The sequence below is a fragment of the Martes martes genome, assembly GCF_963455335.1.
Source record: "Martes martes genome assembly, chromosome: 11".
NCBI classification, from domain to species: domain Eukaryota; kingdom Metazoa; phylum Chordata; class Mammalia; order Carnivora; family Mustelidae; genus Martes; species Martes martes.
The window spans coordinates 78,254,665-78,276,953 of NC_137899.1; the positions used below are offsets into that span (position 1 = coordinate 78,254,665).

The window sequence follows — 22,289 nt, forward strand, 5'->3', positions numbered from 1 at the left end:
CACTGTCATCTACTTATCTATATGATATAATCCCCAAAACATCACTACTATATTGAAGTTAGCAAGTTGCTTTAAAATTAATTATTAAAAAATAACGTATTTCATCTTCACTTAGTCTTTCTTTGTGAATTCTTTCTCTTTATCCTGATCCAAGTTTCTGATCTATATGCTTTGCTTTCTGCATTTAGAATTTCTTCTAAGATTTTTCAGTGCAAGACTGGTTAACAATGAATTACCTCAGTTTTTGTTTCATGAGAAAAATCTTTATTTCTCTTTCATATTTGAAGGGTAGTTTCAATAGATATAGATTTTTTTAAAAAAATTTAAATATATCAATATCTATTCTTAAATATTTCCCTCCATTCTATTCTTTTTTCCAAGATTTCTTGTGAGAGGCCCACTGTAATCTTATATTTGTTCCTCATTGGATAAAGTGATTTTTTTCATCTGGCTTATTTTATTTTACTTTTTAAAGTGATGTCTACACCTAATATGGGGCTCAAACTCATGACCTGGAGATCAAGAGCCACATGCTCACCAACTGAGTCAGCCAGGGGACCTTCATCTGGCTTACTTTAAAATTTCTCTTTGCCTTGTCTGCAGTTGGAATATGGTATGTTTAGCTGTAATGACTTGTCTGTTTTAGTTTTAGTTTTGTTATTGTTTGTTTGTTTATGTTGCTTTTACTCTTCACTCTGCTTGGTGTTATCTGAGCTTCCTGGTTCTGTAGATTAGTGTCTGTCATCAATTTTGGAACCTCTTAGCCATAATTACTTCTTCTTCTTCTTCTTTTTTTTTTTTTTTCTGATTTTCTCTTTTTTTCTCCTCTGTTATACATTACACATATTTTATACTTTTGAAATTGTCCCATAGTACTTAGATACCCTGTTCTACCTTTCTCACTCTTTCTTTCTCTTTTTATTTCACTTCTGTAGGCTAGTAACATTTGAGGAAGGTGAACATTCTCTGGTCTTCCAATTATATCTCATTATTTTAGTGGCCTGTTTTTTAGAGCTGTAAACTTCACATCAGTTTCTACCTCTGTACCCTCCTCATCCCCCACCATCTATTTCCTTCTCTAGCTACAATATTCTAGACCCTCATGACTCTTGTTTTTCTCTTTTCTGTTGAAACACAAAGGCTGGATGGGGCTAAGACTAGGCTCAGAATTGTGCTCAAGTTCTTTCCCCAAGAGAGCGTGCCTTTATTATGGTGAAGGCTCTAGACATGTTGCATACTGATTATTCTTTCATTTTCTCTACCAGAGCCATGAAGATGTCCTTGTTGGATCCTCACTCTGAGAAACTGGTGAGACTTCTAGAGGTAATCTGTGGTCCTGAGGACTTTCTCCTTCTCAACACTAGTGCACATTCAGCAGTGCATCGAAATTACCCGGTAAGTGTTCCTGCCAGTTTATCACTCCCATGCCACTTACTCCAGGTAAGCAAATGTCTTTGCTAGACAGGTCGGTCCTGTTTCTACAGACTTGGGGCTCTGCCCCCTCAGTTCTCTGATTTGTCCTAGATGTAACTGATTTTTGGTTTTTCCAGCTTCATCTTGTTGTTAGGATGATGTGATGATTTCCAAGTTCTTTACATGTAAGGAATGAAACTCAAAGTCTAATTAGGGACTTTTAAGCATAAAATTCTTAACTAGTGGTTTCCAAATGCTTGTCCTATTTATTGATTTATTTTTAAATCAGAATGGCTGTGGAAGTAACATCTAGTCAGCTTCTTAGAAAAAGAGATTCCTAGAGATTCTCTTTCAGAAATGTTGTGATCTAGACACTAGTATTGTTAAAAACTGCCCTTGGTGGTTCTGTTGTGCAACCAGGTTAGAGAAACTAAAATTCTAGAAAATAAAAGTTTTTTTGGCTGATGTTATCAATTCATTATTCTCTGTTTTCTACCTTTTCTAATATCTAGCATACAGCTTAGCTTATTTTAAAGCAGTTACTATGATCTTAAATAGTCTGTGTTTTTTTAATATTTCTTCAAGAATTTGGTCCCACAGAATATTATAATCCAACTTAGGGTTATCATCAATTTGTCTCAGGCAAAAGATAGCATATTGGGTCACATTTGACTAGAACCAGTTATCTATTAAAATTCTAGAAAGACCTTCAAAAGATGATACATGGAAGTATTAATCAGTTTTCTTAGAATGATAGAAGCAATCCATTCCATTCATTGACAGGGAGGGAATACCCAAAAGTACTTTAGAATTCTGTATTAGAAAATGGCTAAAATTAATTAGGAGGATATATATAGGGGTTTGAACAATTTGGTACATAAAGTGAAGTTGGGGGACCTTGCTTAATATTCTGTTAATATAAAAATTAATTCAGATCCCAGAACACACTTGACCTGTCTTTGTATAATGCAACACTAAACATATGAGTAGAACCTTAGAGTATTTGATGAAATAAACTTTTTACTCAAAATTTTGATTTAAAGTTTGTTTATTGTTGTAAGTAGTATATGTGTATGTATATGTACATATGTATGTGTATTTCTCTACTGACATGTATAGTTTTCTATCAGATGTAAGAGATTAAAAATTTGCAGAGATAAGCAGAAGAGAGAAAAGAGTTAGAAAGCTATGTGCTTGAAAAGCCTAGATTTTTATTTCTCCCAAGTAGAGCTTAATGGAAGAGATAAACCTGGAGGGCCCTGTTCCTGCTTTTAGTTCTGAAATGCTTAGTCCTGCAGAGAATGTTATTGTCCCAAAACTTTGACATGGTACAAGGGAAAATTTTAAATAAAATTTCTGTACTACTAAAATATTAATTTTCAAGTTCCAGAAGCCCACATAACAGATGATGTCACTGGGCACAAATCTATGAAAAATTTTACCAACACTAGAGAATCTATGATAGTAATAATTTCTTATATCCAAATATGCTGAGGGTAGAATAGTGTTAGCCTTGACTAAAACATTTAGAGACTCTTGGCCAACACAGAGTGCCTAGAACAAAAGCAAAGTGTTCTTTAATGTATATTGCCACTGGGGGAGCTAGGGAGGAGAAAATAAAATTGTGGTTAATTATACACCACATGATGTGCTGGGTTTTGAATCTTTTGCTCCCTGCCAATTGCAATATTAACAAAGAAAGTAAAACAAGATGTGAATCTTGTAGCATGCTTTTGATTGTAAACTAACGGCACTGAGAAGATGCTTCCTTGGTCCCGTAAGGTGAGTACAAGCTCATTTAAAGTCTGTTTAGCTAGCAAGTTGTCTTTATGGTATATAATAAGGTTTCCCGTACCCTGGATAAGAATAAGGAAATAAAACTTCATCATGGTACATGACACTTCAAAAGGTTTTTTATCTCACTTAATTTAAGATTCATAACTAAAGCCAGGCTATGATTTTATTCTGACATTTCATCTGCTTAGCATAAGGAAGAGTCATCATGACCTCAGAATCGAGCCAGCCACAGTCATTCGGCAATCTAATTTTATACTCAGTGGGCTGGAATACTTTTCATCATTCTGGAAATGTTCTGGTTCATCTAGGAAACACTGGTTCTTGTATTTTATCTTCTTAAATAGATAATGGAGTAGTAGTGATCATGCAGATTAAGATTAAGTTCATTTAATGGTCTTAAAATGTAGATTTAAAAAATCTTGTTAATGAGAATAATCCTCTTTAGGTATTTTGCCAGATGCTTGGTAACAACTGCTCTTGAGTGCAATTTATCCTGAGATATTTGCTTTTTGAAGTTTTCCTGATTAAGTGAAACAGAAGTAGTTAGAAGGCAATTTATACTCCTCTCAGTTCCAGATTGATCTGCAACACAGATTGAATTAGAGTTAACTGCTAAAAATGTTCTTTCTCATGCCTTCTTTTTCAAATTCTTGTGTACTTACTATTCCCCTCTTTAACTTTGTTTTAATCTGATGCAGTTCTGCTCAGCATATATAAAACCAGTGGCGTAAGAACAATCTGTAACTTTTTCAAAGAATTGCATATCAAGATTCTAGCCCTTCTGCAGGTAGATAAATGACTAATACATTTTTTTAATGGAGTGATTGATTAATCCTACTAAACTCTAGATAAAAACTGAGGCCCATTCATGATTAACTAAAGCATCAACATACTTTGAATGAGGGCTTTGGGAAGGAGATGAAAATAATAAAGACTATCTAGTCAGTCAGTTGGATATATGTAGGCAAGCTTTCTAAGGAAAAGTGAAGAGGGAGAAATCCTTGATTAATTGAAAATGCTTTTGTTCCCATTGTGTTAGCATTTACGAAAATGAAAATTGAGTCATCTGTTCATTTGAAAAATAAAACAGTAAATTTGTTAAATAAGAACCAAAAAATGCTTGTAACAATTAAATAGGTCTGAAATCATATAGTCCTTATTAAAACATTTTTTAAAACTCCCCACCACAAATTTCCAAAGAGTAGAATGTTATGGCTGAAGCAGAAACTTAAGGAAAGAAGAAATATCCTGCTAGCCAATTATCTGGGTTTTTTTCCCTCCTCACAGTAGCCCCCCAAATATCTCCAGATAATCCAGAGACTCTGGGTAACAGAATTGGAAAATTACTATTCTTTCTTTTTGCATGCCTATAAGCTTATCTGCAGCATTTTTTTCCAGTTCTTTTGTTAAATATCATGCCTCTCAGCAATGCTTTAAGAAGTGTCTCTTAAAGATGATGAGGTCAAAGAGAGTTGTGACATTTATTAATAATGTTTAAAAGGTCAAAAACAGAGAGCATGTGAAGCATGAAATAATATAGCATTCTATGGCTACGTGTATTAATACCTTACAGTTAGGAGCAGAGTTGGATTGAAGCATGTTATCACTGAGACTACCGGTAAAAAGGACATAGAAACTCATAGATATGCCTGGACAAGATTTATAGTTCTCCAAATGTGATTTGCAGGAGACTGGTTGTCCCCAAAGACATTGCAGGTTGTCTGCCAGCCCAGGTCTCTTAATGTTTATATTGCTTAATTTATTTATATCTTGCCTAATTCCAAAAGTGATTTGGACCTAAAATACATTCAAGAGAAATAATTAAGTAAATGGGCAAATAGCTTAGCTAAGACCCAAAAGTAGACAAAATATGGTACATCCACGGAGACGTTACTACTTAAAATAATACATGAGGTCCTCTATTATTGTCAGAATTGACACAGAAATTAGGATAAGTTCACAAATATCTACCATAAGAAGGAAAAATAATTCTATTAATTATAGTGTCCATGACATAATTCCAACCTTCTCAGTATTTACAGTCTAATCTGTGAGACAAATACAGAAATGCCTAATTTCAATTCAGTGCCTAAATATTGTGACCTATTGTATTTCAAGATAGGAAGCAATGAAACATGTTGGAATGCTGTTGAAGTACAATCCAGCAACTGAGGTAGTTGTAGCAGGATGACAGATATTAAAGAGGTAGAATTTATAAAATTCAGTGATTGCTTGTATATGGAATATGAAGAAAGGATAGCACCACATCTTTGGCTAGTTGCACCATTCTCCAAGATTAATAAACAGGGAAAAGAATATGTTTGAGGCTGCTTAGGAGAAAAACAATTATATTTGGAACTAAGGACAGAGTGAATTTTTCCGTGTGTGTCTTCTTCAAGGCAGTATAACACAGTGAGCAGACTTTCTCAACCACATCTTTGTAATTAATAACCACAAACTTCTATGGTCATTTCTTATATATTCTTCTACATAGTCCAAAAATAATATTTAAATATAGCTAAGTAAAAGCAAGTTTAAGGGTTTCCAAAAGTGTATCATTCAGATAGACAACTTGGAGAGTTGGGCTGTTGATAATTTTCTTCTTAAATTCTTTGGATTATTATTAATGGAAACTTCTTCCTTTTGGGGATTATTGGGAAAGCTATTTCTGCCTCTCTCTACACTCTTGTGATTATTGTTTCTCAGGAGGAGTGATTTATTTGATTTGTAGAATGACAAGAATCTCACAGCTACTGGTTATTCCTTTCTCTATTATAAAGGGCTGAGGTGTTAAATATGACTATTTCAGTGTGGCTTTCTCTTTTCACTTTTAGGCTAGCTTGTGGCAACAGATCATTCTTCACTGAATGTAGGTTTCATAAAATAAGCACATCTGGGTACAAGTCTAGGGCTGCCTTTTAGAAGCAAGTATGAATTGCAGCCTATTTTATCCCCACTCTCAGACCAAGACGAGTATAAAACAGTGATTTATCTTAGGCTGCCTGAGTAAATTTCCCAACTGCTGACCAAATCTCCTTGTGCCTGGATCTCAGTTCTGAATTTTGGAAAAAGTGGCAGAAATCTTTATTTTTGTAGCTTTTAATCTACTCTCGTCTTCCCAGAAAGAAAACTGATTTTTTAAAAAGATTTTATTCATTTGTTTATTATTTTTTTTTTTTGCTTCCTGCTTGGAAATGCTATTGGTCCAGGAGAAAGGAAGGCAGGCAACCCCGACTTCCTGCCGAGGGTGGCCACGAGCTCTCACTGCTTCCCACTGCTGCTGATGGGGAGGTTCACATGCTCGGAGAAGGCCAGGAAGGCTTGGAGCTTGGACCGGGCACTGAGGCATGCCACGCAGGCGCAAGTGGGGGGAAGGATTCCAGGTGACTGGGGGCTAGGACCTAGTAAATCAGCAGCAAGCCTAGCAAGTTGTTGTCCACAAAGATCTGGTTGCCCACGATGAAGGCCTGGCCCCCGGTTCTGGGACAGCGAATTCTCAAAAGTCTTCAGGTGCCCCAGTGCCTTCACATACTCCTCCTTGCCCGCCTCCTAATTGGTGTAGATAAGGAAGAGGTATTTTCAGTGGAGATTCTCCATACTGTCCGTCACCATGCCCACCAGGGGCACCTCCCTCTGGTTCGTACACCCCAAGGGAGCTGCCCAGGTATCGTAGGATGGCATTGGACTAATACAAGATAAGGTCTCCATCCTGGAACTTGGGAATGTGCCCATACAGATAGGAGGGCTTGAGTGAGCCTGAAGCCAGATCTCCCTGGCTCCCAGGTCCTCTTCCCTCCAGCTCAGGCCCAAGTTGGCCATCAGCACGTTGTATGCTCCACTTACTGGACCAGCCAGGTGCCCCAAGAAAACTGATATCTTGAGGCCAATCTGATGTTTGTGTCTGTATTTCAAATCTTTAAGAATCTGTAGTAGTGGATATGCAGTTTTGCTCCAAAAAGAACCCAAGCACAGATCTCTCATTGGGGTGACTTTTGGAGTATTTAAAGAAGAGATGATACATACTGTATTCAAAATGGTCTAAAGTAGTATTTTAGTAACTATTTTTTGGAAATGTTTCTAAGTATTTTGATTCTTTGGCTATGCTTGAGAAACAGTAAAAATGCATTATTTTCCAATTCTAACCAGATAAAATAGGTCTGGAGTGAAATCCAGTATGTATACCTTTTAAAAAGGCCACAGAATATTCCAATTCAAATACCCACAAATTACCTAGGAGATACTGTTATAAGTTTAGAAGTAAAATATTTTTTAGTTGAGCTTTTGTTAAGCATTATCCCAAATAAGCTGTTTTTTAAATATTATCCATTTGGGGTCTAAAACTTTACTCTCCAATAGCTACTGAAAAATAACTCCCACCCTCATCACTGTTAATTGAAACAACGTTGGGTACCCAAATTAACACCGATGGTGACCTATATTGTGGGCTGAAATATAAAGCTAAGAGGAAAAAAAGTAAATATCATTCTCTTCATAATGGGAACTAGAAAACATGTAAAGAATGAGTAGGAAGCAGTAGAATCAAAAGCCAAGGTCTTAATATAGAGAAAAACTTGAGAAACAAAATGTATTGTTTTTCAACTAAGTTTTATGGAAGCAAAAATAAGAAAATGTGCGTATATTTTATGAAACTAAGAAAAAATATTAGAGCCAAGAGTAAACCAGTTTGCAACAGAATAGAAAGAAAGATCACCATAGAGCAATAGAGCCCTGTCTATGTTCAGTGATTACCAAAGCTATAGCAAAATTCCTGCCTATGTTTTCTGCTTTCCTTAAGTCTTTGTTATTTGGATTGTGTGTGTGTAGTTTGATGCATATTTATCATTATAGTAAATTCTTCTTACTTGGGATAAATTGTAGTTATCTTTACTTTTTAAAAAAGTGGCAAAACAGATGTCTTTCCTGGGTATGATTTCATACAGTATCAAATCCAAAGACTATTTCACTTTATTCATTTTCTATCTATCTACATTGTATATCATACTAATAAACAATATTTTTAAATTGTTTGATTATAGTTTATGTGTTACTATTATTGAATAAAAACACATGACATAGTATGCCATCTTGATTTTTGTAACTCAGTTCACGAAAGTATTTTAAGAGAACTCTGTTACCTGAAGAACCACCTAGGTATTTTCTTTTGTGCCTCTGCCTCTGGTGTTTGTTAGCATTTTGCTATAATTTTCACCTGCTCAAATTATAGACTTTTTTTTTCATTCAATATATCTGTGGGCATTACTTAATACTATGAGATATGATGAGGATATTTATTTTTTGTTATATAGTAAACTTCTGGACTTCAAGAAATATTAGTATTAATTCTAGGGATGTTTTTAAATTGGTCTTCATTTTCCTCTTTTAATGGAAGTTGAATCAGTCGGAATTCATCTAGAAATTAGAAACCATTCCTGTCATTTTGGAGTAACACTGGTTACATGGCTGTTGTAAGACATAAAGAGTTGAAAGGGGATTCAGAGAAAATAAAAATTAATCATTATAGGAAACAACTACCATGTCTAAGTCTAAAGGGATAAAGGAAGTGGTGGAGTTAGAAGAACCTAGTTGCTCTGAAGAGGGGACCCAACAAAGCTGATTCTCAGGCTGTTATGAAGGTGATACTTCTCAATGCTTCTGTTACCTGTGGGGAACACAATCAGGTTGACTGAAAATGACAAAAAGTGGAAATCTGGAGATTTGCCGGCTACTACTTCTAGGATAACAGATAGGAACAGGGAAAACAGGAAGTCAGTACCCTCTCCACAACTCCCACTTCCTACGATTTCTCTAGGGCCTACTCTAACCTAGATTGAAGCCAGCTCACAATGAAATGAATCCTAAGAGAATCACACAGAGTATAGAAGTTTAATTTAGAGTTGACAGACAATAGATAAATTCACTGAAAAAATTAACCTTTTTTTTGTGTAGTTTTACTGTTATATATACATTACATGCTCATCATTATACTGATTAATTTTCCTTGCTGTGTATATATATATATAGTTTTTTCATTTTAATATATTTGAAATCATTGTGACAGTAGAAAATATATAAATTATAAATAAAATAATGCTCTGAGAGTAACCATCCTAAAGGTAGAATGAGACTCAAACACAGGAAATTTGATGACTCTTCAACTTGTAGCTTCTTGAAATGTTTCATCCTTTCTTCTTTTCCAACATATATATGGAAGGTTGTAATTGTCTCTATATGCTCTGCTTCAGCTGCTTCTCACAAGTTTTGATAAGTCTTATTTGTTTTTCAGTTACAAGTATTTTGTAATTGTCATTTCAATGTCTTTTTTGACCTGTTGGTTGTCTTGAAGTTTATGCTTCATGTCAAACCCTTTGGAGACTTCATAATCATTCTGTTATTGCACTGAAATCATTACAATTTAATTTCACATTATTCAGAAAAATCCTCTGTATTATTTTAATACTTTGAAATGTCTTTATACTTACTTAAGTGTCTAGCATATAGTTCATTTTGAGAAGTGTCCCATTTATATTAAAGATGATATATGTTCTGTTCCTCTTGAGTGTAGGGTTCTATAAATGTCAAATAGAACAAGTTAGTGAAATGTGTTTTCAAATATTGTATATTTTTGCCATTTGTATCAGTCTTTTCTAATAGTTACTAAGATTTATGTTCAGATATTCATCTATGATTATAAATTTGTCTATTTTTCTTCTTAAATCTTCAAATTTTGGCTTTTTGCATTTTGAAGCAAATTTAAGATTATTATACCTCCATTTTTATAGGGACCATTTATCCATCTAAAGTGTCTTTCCTTGCCCCTAATAATATTTTCTACATTCAATTTTTTATATTATTATCATTATGTCAAATGTCTTTCGAGTATTTGCATATATCACAGGATAATTTTTTTTAGTCACTCTTCTTTCAAATCTGTTTATATTTTTATCCATAGTGAGACTTTTATAATGGGAAAATAATTGTGTCTTTTGTTTTTAATCCTTTCTGACAACATTTGTCATTTAATTAGAAGGGGTTTTTTAATGTTTAATTTAACCACTGATACAGGGAGATTTAAATCACCATCTTGCTATTTATTTACTAATTGTTCTGTATATTATTTATTTCTTTATTCTTTTCTAGCCTCCCTGTGAATAATCAAGTTATCTTTTATTTTTTTTTGTTGTATCTCCATAATGTACATGTTATTTATGCTATTTTACTTTTACAAGCTAGCCAGTATTCTTTTACAAGTTAGCTAGTAATATATTCTTTTACAAGTTAGCTAGTAATATAGAGATTAAAATATGCAATTTTTGCTGCTTATAGTCTACCTTGAATAAATGCTTTCAGCATGTCTCAAACAACTTGAGAATCTTAGAACAGTTGAACTCCATTTATCCCATTCCTCACCTTCGTGCTATTATTGTAGGTTTTATTTATTTGCTTTAAAATTCACATGTCATACTTAATTTTTTCTTTTGCTTTTAAATACAAGACTACTTTTTAAATTTGCTTATATATCTGTTTCTTTTGCTGCTATTCATTCCTTTTGGCATCATGGAGCTTCTGTTTGGTAAAATTTCCCTTCCACGCAGGATACACCTAAAATAATTAGCCGAAACAGTCTCAGGTGACTAGTAATTTACAAGAGGAATAGGAAGACCCCACCCAGATCCTTAACCTCTTTGGTTAGGTTTATTCCCAGGTATCTTATGGTTCTTGGTGCTATAGTAAATGGAATCGATTCTCTAATTTGCCTTTCTGTATTTTCATTGTTAGTGTATAAGAAAGCCACTGATTTCTGTACATTGACTTTGTATCCTGCCACGTTACTGAATTGCTGTACGAGTTCTAGAAGTTTGGGGGTGGAGTCTTTCAGGTTTTCCATATAAAGAATCATGTCATCTGCGAAGAGAGAGAGAGTTTGACTTCTTCATTGCCAATTTGGATACATTTTATTTCTCTTTGTTGTCTGATTGCTGTTGCTAGGACTTCTAATACAATGTTGAACAAGAGTGGTGAGAGTGGGCATCCTTGTCGTGTTCCTGATCTCGAATACCCAACTTTTGTAGCAATGTGGACAGGACTGGAAGAGATTATGCTGAGTGAAATAAGTCAAGCAGAGAGAGTCAAGTATCATATGGTTTCACTTATTGGTGGAGCATAACAAATAATATGGAGGACAAGGGTAGATGGAGAGGAGAAGGGAGTTGAGGGAAATTGGAAGGGGAGGTGAACCATGAGAGACTATGGACTCTGAAAAATAACCTGAGGGTTTTGAAGGGGCGGGGAGGTGGGAGGTTGGAAGCAGGTGGTGGGTATTAAGGAGGGCACGGATTGCATGGAGCACTGGGTGTGGTGAAAAAACAATGAATACTGTTACGCTGAAAATGAAATAAAAAATTAAAAAAAAAAAGGAAGACCCCACCCAGAAGTTACCTGCAGATCTTGCTTTTATGCATGCTTGCCCACACTCCTCCTCGTGAAGACTAAGCAGAAAATAAGCATAAATAACTTGTAGCACCACCTAGACTAACTGTGCAAGAAGAACAAAAGCATATATAACAGAAAACTTCAAATACAAAGGAAGTACAATCAGGACTCAACAAACATATGAGAAAAGCCAATGACATAAAAAGCTGATCATGACAAATCAAAGTAATTATAGTTGCATAAAATATTATTAAAATCTAATTTGGGGAAAGAGTTAAATCAACCCCTACATATTATAATCTGTTTCTGTTTCAATTTGGACCTTCTTTGCTTCTATGCTTCTATTTTAGAATTTTCCTGCACTGTTGCTTATTTATTTATTTGTTTGTTTGTTTATTTATTATGTCTGTGTCTGCCTTCTGGAATAGGGACAGAAAATAAAGCATCATGCATTTACTTTGTCTCTCCAGAGGCTTAGATAAATTTTAACTTTTAATAAATAACTCTTCTTAACTTTAAAGTCTGAAGTAGAAGTGATTTATGGGAATCTAAAATGAATGCAATTTTAAATAAGTACAAACAAATATAATCAACAAGACAGCTTATCAAAGGAAACATAGACAAATACAGTTGAAAATTTTAGGTGGTTGTTGAAATAGTTTTTAAAATATTTAAATGTCAAATAGTAAAATGATAGTTATGCTGGATTTGTTTTTTTTTTTAAGAGCTGAGTAAAAAACTACTTTTCTAAGATCTAGCCATGGAATTGTTCTAAAATGGAGCACAAAGGGTTGACAATGAAGAATATAGAGAAGAAAGACAAGTGAAATAGGAAATAGAAGCAGACATTCTAAATCTAATGGAGAATGAAGGAGAAAAGAGAGAATGGAAGAAAGTTTCTCTTTAAAGAAATAAAAGATAAGGATGCTCCAAAACTGATGAAAAAGAGGAATACACAGATTGAAAAGGACATACAGCTCCAGGAAAAAAAAAATCTCTCTCTCTCTCTCTCTCTCTCTCTCTCTAAATATATATATATATACATAAACACATACACACACACACAATTATATATGCACATAATAAATATAAATATATATACAGAATAAATGCATAAATGTACAATATATAAATTATATGTACATATATATGTATATATAATATATATACAATACCAAAATTGATAACATTATCAAACAAAGAATCTGAAATTATTATTTATAATAAAGCAGAATCAAACTGATATCAGACTTCTCATCAAAATAGAATCTAGGAAAGAGCGAATGGCATTTTCAAAGGAGAATTAACAGGTTCTATACCTAAGCAGGTAGGATGTTGAAGTAAAAATTACTCAAACATGAAAATTCTCAAGAGAGTATTTCAAAACTTCTAAATCCCCACGGGAAGAATTTCTGGAGTATATACTTCTTTAATCCAAGAATTAGGTTACAGGAAGACAATAGGAACAGTGAAATTAGTAAAGCAAATGCTAAATGTTAACTATAAATACATACAAATGAGAAAAATTAATAAATCTGGAAATAAATTGCCAGACAAAATATCATCAGAGGAAGTGAACACTAATGGTAAGGAAATGACACTTCCTCCTTGTCTAACTTGACCGCAGAGAGCTAAAACAATAAAAAATGGGATGGGTCATTTGTTTTTCTAAGACATAGACTATAGATACTAATTAATTCTATATATTCCTGGACAGCATAAGTTTAAATATGTGTTCTAAATATCGAATGCTGAGAGACTTCTGATTCTTGAAACTAGATATAGAAAAAAATTCTCCTACAATTCAAATAGCTTTGAATTTCTACAAACATACCTCTTAAAGCATTTCTGGGCTCATTGGAAAAAAGAAAGCACAAGAATGAGCTAAATAAATAAGCAAAAAATTAGCTAAATTGATTGGTTTCATCAATGCACACAATTGCTTTGCCTTGGGTCAAAATGGCACAAGGCTGCTAAGATCTGGAAATGAAGCCTTGAGTCCACAACAAGGTGTGCGCTTATTAGGGTGGAACATTCAAAGTTAATAAGGTTGTTGCAGGTAAGTAACATCATTTTTTTCTTCCTGGCAAAAATAAATGCAAACACAAATCTCATCTACCCCCAAATGAAACATATCCCCGACTCAACTAGCTCTTAGATCCCTCCAAATCTCAGCAGTCACTGCAATGCCATTTAACCAGAGAGAGACTGAAAAGGACCCCAGACTGCCAAGTGGTCATGACCGCATATATATCTTCTACTGGAAAACTTGACAAAAGGAGCTGATCCAGGAAAACATTGCTGGAACTCTTACAGTTAGAAGAACAAAGCTTTTTTTTTTTTCTTCCTGCAGAGGTCCAGCCAAACTAGGGGCCCTAAAGTGTATGTTTCTCTAGCTTCATGGTTAGTCCACCTCTATTGCCCTGGCCTCCTCCCTCTTCCTCACATGTATTTCTCATCCATGTATCCCTGAAGTAGCTCTTAGGAGATGCAGCATTGTGATGGCCCTGGAAGGCATAAGACTAGACATATTAATCATCAGTTTGTTAGAATATATAAGGAAATACCCCAGTTCAGATGATACTTACTTAAGTTTATTGCCCATGGCTTATAGTTCCTTTGACTTCTGAAGCAGAATAGGAAAGACCAAGCCAGAAAGAATAAGGAAGAAACTTTAGCTGCTATACCTCAAACAGAACCTTTGACCTGCTGAACCTAATAGTCTTGGGAAACAGTATAATTTTTTGGAAGTTATACATTTTGAATGACCCAAGCTCTTATAAGGATATAAAATAATAAAGGTACCTGGCTGGCTCAGTTGGTAGAGCATATAATGCTTGATCTTGGGGTTGTGAGTTCATACCCCTTGTTAGGCTTAGAGATTACTTTAAAAAATTAAAATAAAATAATAGAATAATGCTTAGACTAGGAAAAAAAGAGACTCAGGTTCTAATGTCAATCTACATACTGTCTAAGATAGCTTAACCTAATTTTTCTGAGATTTTTCTTTTTGCTAAAGAAAAAAAGCAAAACCAAATGCAGGAAAACGACTAGATTAAAAGGTTAAAAAAAAGGTCTCCTATGATACACTCTCAGAAAACCACTTTGATATTAAAAATTTCACAAGCATGCACACACACATATGCAAACACATAGGTGCCTATGTTGTTTGCTTAATAGTGATGAAAAAAGATTACAGAGCAAAGGAAGCACATTACAAACTAGAATAATACAATAACTTACCTAATAAATTAGAAACACCAAGAAAGAACAGTTACTGGTGAAATCTCTGTTGTCCCTTTAAACACTGAGGGAAAAGGGCAAAGAGATTAAGGTGATAAGAATGAGATAAGTACAAAGAGACTGATGATCTAACAGAAGTTTCCTAAAATGGAGAATGCATCAGTTGAAACCTGAAAAATGTATTCAGAGAAATGACAAAGCAAAATTTCCCTGAAATGAAAAATTGTATAAGTAGATTAAAATATGCCAATTATACCAAAATGAATTAAAAGATAAAAATCAACATTGAATTATATACTGGATGTTATAAAGGCCAACTCTTTTTAAAGTAGACTTGGTTCACCTAGGTAGAATATGAAAGTCACCTGCAGAGTGAAAATCAGGCTGGACTCAGACTTACCTACAAAACCAAAAACAGTTCAGCAACATTTTGAAAACACATAGGAAATATTGTTACCAAGAAAATTATATTTAGTCTAATTTTCATACAAGTATAAAAACAAAAGGAAGATATACTCAAATATGAAGAAGCTCAAAGAACAGCATTCACAGGCACTTTTTGGAAAAGCTACCTACTGGAATTTCACCAGGAGAGTCAAAATACACAGTTTGGAAATGAAGATATCATTTAGAAGGACTGTTGGTATATATTGAAATCCTATATAGAACCAAGATTCTGAAACAAGGAGAATTGTTGGTACAGACCAGATAGTGTAAGTGCTATAAAGTCTAATTAAACATATTCTAAAAATGCAAAAGTTGTATGAAAGGAGAAATTAAAGTGAAAGTTATAGTGCTAATAATTTCATCTTTCGTAGCAGGGAGTTCATAATAGTAGTACACTATAGAAACATGGGATAGAACTATTATAAAATACAAATATACATTAACTATTATAAAATACAAATAGCATTTTAAAGGGAAAAAGGAATGACTTCAAAATCTCTGATACCCCTTAAAGCAAAACTCTGTAAATGCCTGTGCTCACTATCTGCGTTTCTCTCCCAAACCTGATACAATCAGTCCTTCATCCTCTCTCCACAGAAACTGCTTTTGTGAACTCTGTGTTGCCATACCTAGTGGTCATTTCTCAGCCTGCATCTTATTTTCTTTATCTTCAGCATTCGACACTCAGATTACCCTTCTCCTGGCAAGACTGACTTTCCTCTTAGAGGACATCAATGTCTTCCCATTTTTTCTTTGGTTTTATGGCCTGCAACTTTTTAACATTTCAATTAATCTTTCTCAAACTAGCAGCTATAAACGTTGTAGAGTTCCTAGATTTAGTACTTGAATTTCTTTGTCTATGACTTCTTAAGGGATCACATATGATTTTGTCAATACGTGAAATGAATTGTCAGCATTTATATACTGTCAGTTTTTAAAAGTACATCCATCCTAAACCTCATCCTGAATTCTAGACTCAAATATTCAACCACTTCCTTGACATCTAAATTTGAATATCTGATAGCTGTCTCAAACTTAACATGTCAGGAGTGAAACTCCCTCCCCCAAATTTCTCATCCTGATGCCCATCCAGTTTTCTCCATATTAATAAGTGACAACAATATCCTTCCCATTGACTTTTCTCTCTCATATCCTATCCATAATTACTCATCAAATGCTGTTCACTTTACCTTCAAAATATATCCATCTCCAGTGTAGCCTGTACAAGTCACTATTAACTGTCAATGTATCATTCCAATAGACTCCTTTCAAGCTTTCTGCTTTTATCTTTATCCCTACAATCTACTCTCAGAAGAATATCTAGAATGAACATGCTAAAAATTAAATCAGATCATTTACTTTTGTACTCAAAATCTAATGTATTCTTTCCTCATAGTAAAATAATAATAAATAAGAATAATAATAGTTGGTGTGTACCGGCTTCTACCAATGAGAGTGAGGGCCTCCATTACATCTCTGCATTGTAAGAAATAACCTTTGTTCATCTGCAATGAAGAGATTATTGAAGGCAAGTCTTTGATGGACCAACAAGCCAGTATCAAAAAATACATACGGTTATGAGTAATTCAAGAAAGAGTTGGTGGGCTGATTGTCTCTAACTACACTGAAATTTTTTAAAGAAAGTGAATTGTAAACTTAAAATCCAAAATTCTCATCTTAAAATCTAACCAAAAGATAAGGATTTTCTCCAATTTTATAAAAGAATTGACTGTAGCCATAACATTTAATCTACCAAACTGCAGCATTAGCTGAATTCAGAGTCATGACCAGACTCCTCTGTGAATTGAAAGGGAGGCATCATAGAGAACTCGGGGTCTTCCTAGGAAACAGGAAAAGCTTTTCTTCTATTTTATAAGGGTCTTGATAGCTTTCTGGAAGATGTTGTAATGATGTCTCTAAGGTACTTTATTGGCAAAGGAAACAGGGTTGTTTTGTTTTGTTTTGTTTTTTTCCCATCACTTACTTGCAAATACCCTTCTAGGCTTCAAGAGTCAGAGTCCAGTATTCTCCAAAGAAATAATATAAGTTTAAGCCCAAAAAAGTATGCACTCAAATCTCGAGATCTGCTAATTCATATTGAGAAAAGCTTGGGAATGTGTGGGAATGGATTGGCTCAATTTATCAATTTGGATACATGTACCAGAGATTTGAATTTTAAAAGGTGAGGGACATAATTTCTGGCTTTGTTAGTTAGTTGATGCAGAGGCTCAAGGGTCGTCATGAACTAAAAGTGAATTCTCAGGATTTCTTGGTGCGTCACATATACTTCCTAAGCATGCCCAAACCAATGCATTCTATCTCATGTGCTTTATTTATAACATGATTTTGATACTCTTCCACCAAAAGGTGTAAGTAAGTATATGGTCTCTCTCTTTGAAATCCAGGCAGGCCTGTAACTCAGAAGTAACAGCTTCAGTAAACAAAAAGAACTGGAAGTGGTTTAGAAAGTGGGAGGAAAGGAAAATCCAGGATATTTAACGTGAACATTCTCTCTGACTCACATGAAATACCTTCAGTAACTATTATGGCTCCAGCTTTCACCAGATAGGTCTGTGGTGGTTTGAACTCCTTCTGGTTGACTTTATGTTTCTTGGAATAGAGTAAAATGGCCTCTTTCCTTTGTCCATCCAAGCTGGTAGCTCACAGAAATTCTAGGAAGCTGGTACTTCCTCATCATTTATTCTATGGATCCTCACATATCCATTATATGGATCCTCAGATAGTCCTTCACCTTTTTGACAAATTCTCTGTGTTTAATTCCCTGTATTTTAAATACTGTAAGTAGTTTATTTGGACCCTACCTTATACAAATATAGAGAATACAAATAAATAGAGAATCCAGAAAAGAATATAATAGAGAATTCAGAGGAATCCAAACAAATAGAGAACTAGGACATTTGGAGTTGACCCTTCATGCATGAACTTTTTATCCATCCTTTAATCATGGTAGAGGTGGGGGTAGTCATTAATAACCAGAGTTTTGGCAATATTGATGCTCATACTTGGCTTAATTAACTCTTAGTTTTATGACTATTTATCCAGTTTTGAGTATGTGTTTGGAATAGATTTATTCACCAAGTCCCAAATATCTGGAACTGGGTTTGTATGAGGAGGCAAGTGGAAGTCTTGGGTCTCCCACTACTACAAAAAAAGTAAATCTGAAAGAACACTTAATCCCAGTGGGAAATTCTAGGGTGATACTATTATATTCCGTGTTAACTTACTGATGACCATACTGACGAGAGATATTAGTGTAAATGTGATCTTTTAACTTGAGAAAATTACATAACCTGTGGATCCTGGTATATTATCCACTGATCTGGCAAATTCTTCATTTCTATCCCTCTAAGGAGAGAAGAACACTAGAAACAGTTGACTTTTACCAAGCAGGGAGAACAGAGTCCTCACAATCTTGTCTCATATTTGCATAAACTTCCCTGCTATTTATCATATGCCAATCCAAAGAGATCTTAGTTATATATATCAGCATGTGTATGTGCATGTATATAATAACCACTGAACATCACACTATATTGATGGCAAATGATGATATATTCTTGTGAATAAGACAGTAGATACCCTAAATGCCTTGGAAAAGCACATGGATGCCAGTTGTAAGAAATAAACCCCAAGAAATTCTAGGTTTCTGCCATCTGAATGAATTTTCTAGGAGGTCCAGTGTTGTGGGGTATATTATCACAACCATTCTAAATCAAAAGACATATTTAAACTCATTGCACTCCCTCCTGACTAAAGGAAGCATAGTGCTTAGTAGGTTTGTTTAGCTGTTGGTTAAAATATATCATATTTGGGTATTTTTTTCACACCCTTTTAGTGAAGTCATTTTTTTTTTTTTTCTTGGAAGGAAAAACAGAAGTGTCTCTAGTTAGTCTCTGCTGTAGTTCAATCCATGCTACCTCTTGGTCCTTATTTCCCGAGATATCATGTTGTTTAACACTTCTGAAGTAGATCAGGTTACTGTATGGAGTGTAATGTAAGCACCATGATGTAATACTGAGAAAGTCTTTAAAATTTTGGAACAAACTCTTGGCCTCTTCAGACAAATGATTATTCTCCATCTGATAACTATTAACTTGTCATTAATTGATTGTTTGACCAGAAGATATAAGAAGTCTGTGTCAACTGAGTTCCACGTCATGAACTGAGTACCCAGGAACATTCCTTTTTCAAGTAGAGGAGGTATTTATAGGACTGAACTTTGACAAATACTGACATTCCGACCTCTGTCAACAACAACAAAAAAAAAGTTGTATTTGTATATAGTTACACATCCTGTATGCCTATCCGTATGCTATATTGTCCACTGTCTTCAAATCACATGTATAGCCTCATGGATATTGCCTATTACAATGTCCATGTTACCAAGGAGGGGGAAGAAAGGTCTTGCTTGACAAAGAGTTCCTGGAAATAAACTTAGATAACCATGATTGGTAATTCTCCTGTTATGCAGCCTTATTCAGGAATAGAGAAGAAAGAAAATCCTGTCAATGATTATAAATTCAACTTGTGTATCTCATCATCTACTCAGTCTAGAAGAAGGGAAGCATGAATTCATGGGCAATAGCTAAGAGGTTGGCCAGATGTTCAGAGAGTGAAAGGAATATGACTAAAGGCTTAGAGGCAAGGATACTTTCTATGAATGTACCCTGGTTGCCTTACAAACAGGCCCAGGCTAGCCTGTTGGAGATTGAGACACCACATGGAAAAGAATTATCTTTCCCATTTGAGTCCATGCTAAACCAGCCCAAGTTCAGCCAAACAGCTGTTGCCTGCAAGTACATGTGTGAGCTTAGCCAAGGGCAAACAAACAAACAAACAAACAACAACACCCATTAGAACCCAGAACAGTTTACTTAGAATTGTAAGTGAAATAAATTATTGTTTTAAACCATCTGTTTTCTATAAAATGATCTCTCTACTTGTCTATCTTTATCTTTTTATATTTTATATTTTTTGTCTTGAAATATATGGTAGAATTCACCAGTGAAACCATCTGGGCCTTTTCTTTGAGGGAGAAGTTATTCTGTGTATGTGTATGCACCCCTCCCCTCCACACACACACACTGTATTTCCAGCAGTTAAAGCAGAGTTTTGCAATTAAAATGTCCTGGGATCAGTTAGAGTCCCAGCATGAAAAGAACAACGTGCTCTATTTAGGAAAATATAATTCAAGGAATGTTTAATGAAGGACAAATAGGTGTGATGAGGTGGGGAGATCATAAGAAATATCTTAATTCCTAGGTCTAGCAGCACTAAGGCTCTTAGCACACTGATACCCAAAGTACCAAACAGAATAGAGTGATTATTAGAACCTAGAGGGAGTGAGGAGCTGTGTCTTCCTTGCAAGAGTCATACTCATCCCAAGGAAGCCAAACAGAAAGGGGGCCTCAGCTTTCCTTTCCTTCCTTCTTCTGCCTTTTTTGTCACATCTTTGAAGCTTAACCCAATCTGAGGCCAAGAGTAAGGAAGCCAATTCATGTGGTTAAATAGATAATCCTCCTAGAAAAGAGAACAGGGCACACGATGGCGTATAATGTATCTGGGAAAGCAAACATGATGTACCTGCTCTAGCACTGAAGAATATATATATTTGAATGAATTAGTGAATGCATGGATGTTGCTGTAGAACGTTGCATTTACTCTGAAGGCAGATTGGATGCATTCCTTGGCATTTGAAATACTTGATCCCATATCTCAGAATCTAAATGAAAGAAATATTAGTACAAATGAAACAGGAGTTAAGTTTGAGAAAGGTAACTGAAAGATATAATTTTGGGCACCATCTAAGATTAGTGTAAGCTTTGTGGATAATCTTCTATCTATCATTAAAAAGTTAAAAGGATATTTTGTATGTATACAATACAGATAATTACATGATAATTTATATTTTAGAAAAACAAATACAGTAGTTATACTAGAGCCAAGACAGAATTATTCCTCTTAGATTCCTGGCAGCCAAGACAAAATGAACAATATAAAAGATTATATAATATTAATTGTCAAAAGCCAACAGACCAGTTGAGATAAATGTTTTATTTCTAGTAAGCTCCTTCCAATATTAAACACAATGTTTCTGTAATTTTTTAATATGAACGATCATATAAATGGCAAAAATAACATTCAAGGTATTATCTTATTGGGAGTTTAAAACAAATTGTAAAAGCATTCTTTTTCATGAACATTTTCTTACACCAAGTAGTTAAAAATGATAGACATTGCTATTTGAAGGCCCAGTGAAGCAATTAATGCAATCTTAAGTACATTATGTTCAAGTAGTGTAATGTGAACAAAGGATAAAAATGCCATATTTTAATTTTACATGCTATGATATACTATTTACATGAAAGTGGTTTTATAATAAAGATTACATAAACTTCACCTTTTTATTAAATATTCTTACCAAAAACAATGATAGTTCAACAATAAACTGAAACCAGATTACAGTAGGTGATCTATTGCTGTTTTTCAGTTATTCATCTTTCATGTACGAGTAGAAAAAGCAATAAAATAACATATGGGCCACAAAAACACAGTTTATAACAAAAATGGGATTGTGTGATTTTTCTGTGTATGCAGCTCTTCTCACCTTGCTAACTTCACATTTAAGTGCTCCTTATTAGAATGCGTTTCAAATATTATAATATTTTATATACATTATACATATATTGTCTAACATAAAATTTATTTTATATACATTATACATATATTGGGACCTCAGCATAACCAAACTAGTTTGGACATAATATACAAAGACAGTTATATTTTTATGGCTTTTAAGAGTTTTATTACAGAGAGTACCAGAAGAAAGAGTTGTAGTTTTAGCATGAATTTTTGTAAAGGGTTGTATTTCACCTACTTACAGATACCAAAATCATCAATTAAGTCTGAAAAACAGAAATATGTAAAATGAAGATCTC

The 22,289-nt window shown here is 34.3% G+C and overlaps 1 pseudogene across 1 annotated transcript in view; it reads right to left on the reverse strand.

Annotated features, from left to right (window-relative positions):
• Nucleotides 1-6,471: 6,471 nt before the first annotated feature.
• The window catches only part of LOC308352478 (glutathione S-transferase P-like), a 74,045-nt pseudogene continuing 58,227 nt past the window's right edge, over nucleotides 6,472-22,289 (reverse strand). Inside the window, exon 3 of the transcript in view lies at nucleotides 6,472-7,111. The product of the transcript in view is annotated as a glutathione S-transferase P-like (transcript). The remainder of the gene's footprint in view (nucleotides 7,112-22,289) is intronic.